We start from the raw sequence: 7,015 nt of genomic DNA, 5'->3' as shown, positions 1-7,015 counted from the left end.
TTTCTAAAAACGTGTGTCCGCTGAAAATTGGTGTGGGTGTGGATGAATGTGCGAAGATATAGTGGACATAAGTTCGTGTGTCTGACTTGAACGGTTTTGAAGTTATCCTTGTTTAAAGTCAAAAATAACGCCAAAACCGGCCATCTGAAAGCGGACATCGTGATACCTCGTGTTTTGAATATGCCACAGAAAAATAACAAGAAGCACAAATGCATTGCATTTAGTTTGATTGAATGCCTGAAACATCGCTTAACAGACGAGACCAAACGTCCAATCTAAATCTCGAGAGAAAATTTTTTTTTCGATAACCGAATTTTAAGGTGTTGCACGCAAGATGTGTCGTCATCACGGCATACATTTTTCAATCGCAGATATTTACTAAATTTCTTTTTCAAAAACTCTGGAATTGATGTCGACACGTCAAGCGATAACGGTGTATCAAACTGCTGTCTTTCAAGTAATCCAGCAAAGACTGCAGAACTTTTGAACAGCATTTTCGGTAATTAACGGTTATTTTCTTTTAAAAACAAAACTTACATGTACAAGGATCTACTTCATCTAGGGAACCATGTGACACATTCTGTGTTCAAAATTTGTGAAGAAATCACGAACCACGAATGCGCTACCAAGTGTTGAAATTATGTCGTCAACATCTTTTGAGATCTTGCGTGCGACACCATCTTGCGTTCAACATAAAATGTCACTACAGTAAAACCTGAGTCTAGCGGACCCTTGTTGTAACGGCCACCTGCTACATACGGACAGTTTATCATGGCACGAACACGATTTCAACAATAACTAACCTTTAACGGGCGGACACCTGCCACTTACGGACGCGGACACGATTTTTCGGACCGTAGGAAGTGTAAACACTGTCACAAACGGACACAACGTACATAAAAACGCAACTTCGAAAACTCGACTGTTATGCAGTCAGTGCTCGGCAGCCGTAGCCGTAGCACAAATGGTTGTTGATTGGTTGTCCTGTCCCTTTTCTGACCAATCAGTGGCTTGTTTAGATGGAGACCCACTTTCGCTGACTCACTTTCGCTTCGCTCACTTTCGCTTTTCCGCATTGTGGATACAGTCACAACCAAAAGCAACAGTAGACTACTGTGTTTGAAAATGGAATCTCCAGCAGGAAAAAGAAAAGCGTTGACTTTAGAGCAGCGTGTCGCTGCCTTGAAAAAACTAGATAGCGGCCAATCATGCCGAGATGTGGCGAAGGAGATGGGATGTGGTAAAACACAGATCGCGAGGATCAAATCGGAAAAAGAAGACGTGATGAAGGAGTGGGAGTCAGGTGCGCGAATCGACCAAAAAACTGTGAAACGTCGGAAAACGCAATATGAAGACCTGAACAACGTGGTATGGGAGTGGTATGGGAGTGGTATGGCAACCATTTATCATTTACCACTCCCCCCTTCCCCCCTCCTACTAATCTCTCTCTCGATCTCTCTCTCTTTGTAAGCAATCGTTCGAAGGAAACAATAGTTAACACAGCTAAATTTGTGTTCCATGCATTTATGCTGAGACTAGAAAAACTGAATGAAACAAGAGCTGACCCAATTTGGTCGAGACACACTGCGGAATTTCCCGTTGAATGACTGATGAAGAGTCAGCTATTTTTAGCTTTGTGACGTCCGACTTGCGTAAGTTTGAATGCACAGTGTGTGTGTAGGGAACGGGGTAGGTGGGGGGGATGTTGTTGTTTGCTACATGTATCATTTGTTTACTCACATTTTCAGTGAGTCTCATGTTCAATCCAATAAATAAATACTACAGGACTGACAAAAAGTGTCTTGTTCATTTTACGTGCTCTTTGTAAAATTTTGCCCCGGCCCCTCCACCTGTGAAGAAGGGACACCTGTCTAATAGGGACACTATTACCATTCCCCAAGGGTGTCCGTTAGAGACAGGTTTTACTGTACCTTATCGAGTTTAATGGGAACACTAACTATTTGTTGTCTTAGTTTAATCTTCTTAATTATAAGCGTAATAAAACCGAACTTCCAAGATGAATTTTAATTGAGATTAGCGAAAGAGCGGGTACGCAAGTCGACCTTAAAGCAACAAAATAAAAACACGAGCGTTTGTCGTGATGTCTTGCGTGCAACACATTCTCAAAAAAGAAAATATATTATTTTCTGAGACTTTTTTAAGTTAAAACCTTGAAACTTCACATACATTTGGGGCTAAATCGCCCCCATGCATGGTAAAAGTCTTGTTGACCCTTGTCAAATTTCAAGGTCACGGCTGGGTCAAATGGAGATAAAAAAAACGGAAGAAAAATATTTGTTCAGAGATTTTTGAAGCTAGAACCTTGAAACTTCAAACAACGCTTTTGCTTAATCATCATTCGACAAGGAAACTTTCAGGTTGATCTTTGAGAAATTTGAAGGTCATAGCAAGGTCAATCAATCAATCAATCAATCAATGAGTCTTATATCGCGCATATTCCGTGGGTACAGTTCTAGGCGCTCTGCAGTGATGCCGTGGGAGATGAAATTTTATACGGCCAGTAGATTGCAGCCATTTCGGCGCATATTTACCGTTCACGGCCTATTATTCCAAGTCACACGGGTATAGGTAGACAATTATTAACTGTGCCTGAGCAATTTTGCCAGGAAAGACCCTTTTGTCAATCGTGGGATCTTTAACGTGCACACCCAATGTAGTGTACACGGGGGGAGGTTCGGACACCGAAAAGAGTCTGCACACAAAGTTGACTCTGTGAAATAAATTTCCGCCGAACCTGGGATCGAACTCACGCTGACAGTGGCCAATTGAATACAAATCCAGCGCGCTACCAACTGAGCTATATCCCCGTAGGTCTCGTGTTGGTGAGAAAAAAAACACACGGAAATTAACCTTTTTCTCAGAATTATTCAAAGCAAGAACCCTAAAGTTCACACACTTTTGGGCTTAATAGCCTCCATACACGGTGGAAGTCTGGTTTGACCTTTGTCTAATCTCAAGGTCACGTATGGGCCAATATTATTTTTTTAATTATCACCTTTTTCCGTTGTTTTTAAAGGGAGAGCCTTCGAATATCATAAACGCCGTAGCTCAATGATTCTCCGACACAAAGAAGTTCAGAAAGATCCTTGTCAAATGTGAAGGTCACAGCAGGGTCTCGTACGGGTAAAAAACAAACAAACAAATAATCCTTTTCACAATTTTGTGGTAAGCTAGAAACTTGAAACTTTACACACATTCAGGGCTTGATAACGTTTTGACACAGTGAAAGTCTGGTTGACCCTTGTCAAATCTCAAGGTCACAGCTCATGGGTTAAAAAAACAGACTGTTATCCATTTCTGCTTTATTTCTAAAGTTAGGACCTTGAAACTTCATACAACGCAATCGATCAATTATCCTTCGACATGGAGAAGATCAAGTCGATCCTCAACAAAATTCAAGGTCACGACTGGTTCTCCTGCCTGTAAAAAACGGCATTTTTTTTCTCAGACACTTGTGAAGCTAGAACTTTGAATCTTCACGCATATTCGGGGCTAAATAGCCTTCTGACATGTTGGAAGTCTGGTTGACCCTTGTACAATTCAAGACATGATCACAGCTGGGTTGTCTATGGGTGGCATTGCTTTTGAAGCTGGAGAAATTGAGCTTGGTATAACACATTTGCTTGATAATTCTCCGAGATGGAAATTAAAGTCTTGTAATATTTCAAGGTCGCAACAGGGTCGAGGTGGGATCATCAAAATGGAAAATTATCAATTTATTGACCAATAATTTTGTATATCTAGAACTTTGAAAATTCACACAAGTTGGGTGCTAAAAAGCCAGCCTTCAGGCATGGTAGAAGTATAATTGACCCTTGTCAAATTTCAAGGTCACAACTCGGTCGCGTAGGGCTTAACAAGGATAACAAATGATTTTCTGCATTGCCTTTAAAGCAATAGCCTTGGCACTTCGCACAACGCCTTTGCTTAATGATTCTTCAAATGTTTCTCGTCAAATTTCAAGGTCACAGCGGGGTCAAGTTGAAGCACAAATAATGCGAAGTTATGAAATTATCAAATTTATTGTAAGCTAGAGAGTTAAAACTTCATCGATGACCTTTACACGTGACTACAGTATGGGTGATAATACTCAAATTACAAAGTCACAGCTATTGGGGTCGAGTGCAGGCCAGAAAGTTGATTCTTTTTAAGCTTCAAAACGTGGCTACGTTATAGTCACTAGCTCGTATTTATATTTCTGCGGTTAGAACTTAAACACATGTGTATCTTTGTAGATCTAGAGCTTGAGCTCTTCCAAACATGACCCAAGTCTGGTTGACCCAAGTCAAATTTTAGGGTCACAACAGGGTCAATTTGGGATCTTAAAATGGAAAATGATCAATGTTTTGAACATTTTTAAAACTAGAGTTTACACTTTAATCATTTCTAGGGTTGGATGCCCCTTCTGACGTGACCAAAGTCTGGTTGACGTTTGTGAAATGTCAAGGTCACAACGGAGTGATGTTCGAATCAAAATATGGAAAATTTATTAATTTCTTGAAGATTTTAAAAGCTAGAGCAATGACATATCATTCGCTTCTATAGGATTCGATGACCTTCAAACATGAACCAAGTTTGGTCGACCTAGGGGTATGGTTTGGGTAAAAAATGTAAAAATGTAACTTTATTAAACTTCTGTCCATACCAAAACCAAAGTCTGGTTGATCTGTTTCAAGTTTCAAGGTCACAGTGTGGTCAATATTTTGTAACAAAGCAAAACATATTGTTTGAAAAGTGTATGGTGCTTACATCTTGGATACTTCCAACTGTTTTGAGGTTTGACTACTTCTGGACATCGAAGTCTTGTCTGGTTGATCCTGGTTATATTACTAGGTCACAACAGGTTTGAGTTCGGATCAACAATGATCAGATCGTCACTTTCTTTAATGTCAAGTAAGCTAGAACAACAGATAATTTGGTTCTTATCTATATTCCGTGTGGCAAAAAGTGAGTCGCATACAGATTTTCTCTGTTTGTGTGACTCCAAATTGACCCCTCTGAAAGCTTCACGTATCATGAAAATTGGCATCACTTTTATCATAAACCTAACAGCATTAAACCTTTGAAGCCTTGACGTTTCAGAGGTATTACTAGAAGGCATTAGTGAAAATGACACATTTATCTATGGACCTCAACGCAATCCCGCTGTGACCTTGACGTTTGACTTTATCAACCAGACTTTCACCATGCGTTGAGAACATCATACCCTATAAAACGCGTGGGAAGAATTTAACAATTTTTCTAATTTTGATCCAGATGGGACACTGCTGTGACCGTGAAATTTGACAAACATTAACCAGGAGGTCACTTTTTTGTAAAAGATTGTATCAAATCCTGAAAGTGTGTAAAATGTAATGGATCCAGCTTTAAAACATGCAAGACTATGACAATTGTCCAGGTTGGAAAGAAACTTTAATCTTGCTGTGGCCTTGAAATTTGAGGAGGTTTGATGTGACTTGCATTATACCTGGGGGTCATCAAACTTTGGTAGTGTGCCAAGTTTCAACACCCTAGCTTCAAAAACATGCGAGATAACCCCAATGACACATTTATATTTTTGACCTCAACAAGACCCCGCTGTGACCTTGATGCTTGGCGTTTTCAACAAGACTTTATAAAGACTAGACAGTGTAAAGGACAGCATACTCTAGAAATGTGTGTATTTTCACAGCTCGTGCTATAAACGCATTGACGAAATGAAAATATTCGAAATTTTGAACCAAACCTGACCCCGCTATGACCTTGAAATTGACAAAGATTAACCAGGTCACTTTCTTTTTAAATGTCATCAACATTCTAAAAGTATGTCAAGTTGGCTAAAGTGTAATGTTTCTAGCTTTAAAACATGTAAGACAACGAACATTTTCCAATTTGGAAAGCAACTTTACACCTGACTGTGATCTTTGAATTTGATGAGGTTTAATGCGACCTGCGCCACACAAGGGGGTCATTAAACCTTGGAAGTGTGCCAAGTTTCAAAGCCCTAGCTTCAAAAACATGCGAGAAATCCTCAATGACAAATCTTTATGTTTGACCTCAACGCAACCCTGCTGTGACCTTGACCTTTTCAACCTAAACTGTAATCGCGTAGAGAGGTCATCATGCACTAAAAATGTCTGTATTTTCAAAGTTTGTGCTATAAACGCGCTGAATGAATTGACACTATTCCAAATTTTGAAGCAGATGTGACCCCACTGTGACCTTGACATTTTAGAAAGATTAACCAGGTGGTCACTTTTGTTCTGAAATTCTGAAAGTATGTAAAGTATGTAAAGTCTAACTGATCTAGCTTTAAAACATGTAAGACGTACAACGACAATTGTCCAGTTTGGAAAGAAAATTTAACCTAGCTGTGACCTTGAAATTCAATGTGGTCTAATGTGATCTGTACCATATCTGGGGGTCACCATACTTTGGTAGTGTGCCAAGTTTCAAAGCCCTAGCTTCAGAAACGTGCGAGATAACCTGAATGCTACGTCTCAGTGCCATGTTGAATAATATAACGAACGAAATTCCCGTTATTTGTGAAATAATTTGAGTGCATATAATTGGGTTCCAACATCTGTTGTCTTAGCAAAAATCACAATATCAGTCTTGTTTGTCAACTTTTATTTTTTAGCCCCTTTGTCCGCTTTTCGTGCGCACCTTTTGGCACTTAGTCAGATGCATACTTTGTGAAGGCAGTATCAGCAGTACTAAACACGCATGTAGAAAAACACTTTATGAATTGGACAGATTGTGGAGATAACTCTGTGTCTGGGTGTTATAGGTTGTGGAAGAGTTGTCATCCTTGAATGTGAGGCAAGCCAAGCCATGTGTAACTCATTTGGAGTCATTAATCATTGCATAAAGACTGCAATCGTCTACTTCAGTTTCCATACAGAAGAACCTATTTTAGATATATACTTTGTTGGACTTTGACATTAACATTTGTTCTGCTGAATCTGCACTGACACATATTTATGGTGTAAATCTATAAAATATGACAAATAAT

Source organism: Littorina saxatilis, linkage group LG16 (assembly GCF_037325665.1).
Source record: "Littorina saxatilis isolate snail1 linkage group LG16, US_GU_Lsax_2.0, whole genome shotgun sequence".
Classification (NCBI taxonomy): domain Eukaryota; kingdom Metazoa; phylum Mollusca; class Gastropoda; order Littorinimorpha; family Littorinidae; genus Littorina; species Littorina saxatilis.
This window is presented reverse-complemented; position numbering follows the sequence as displayed.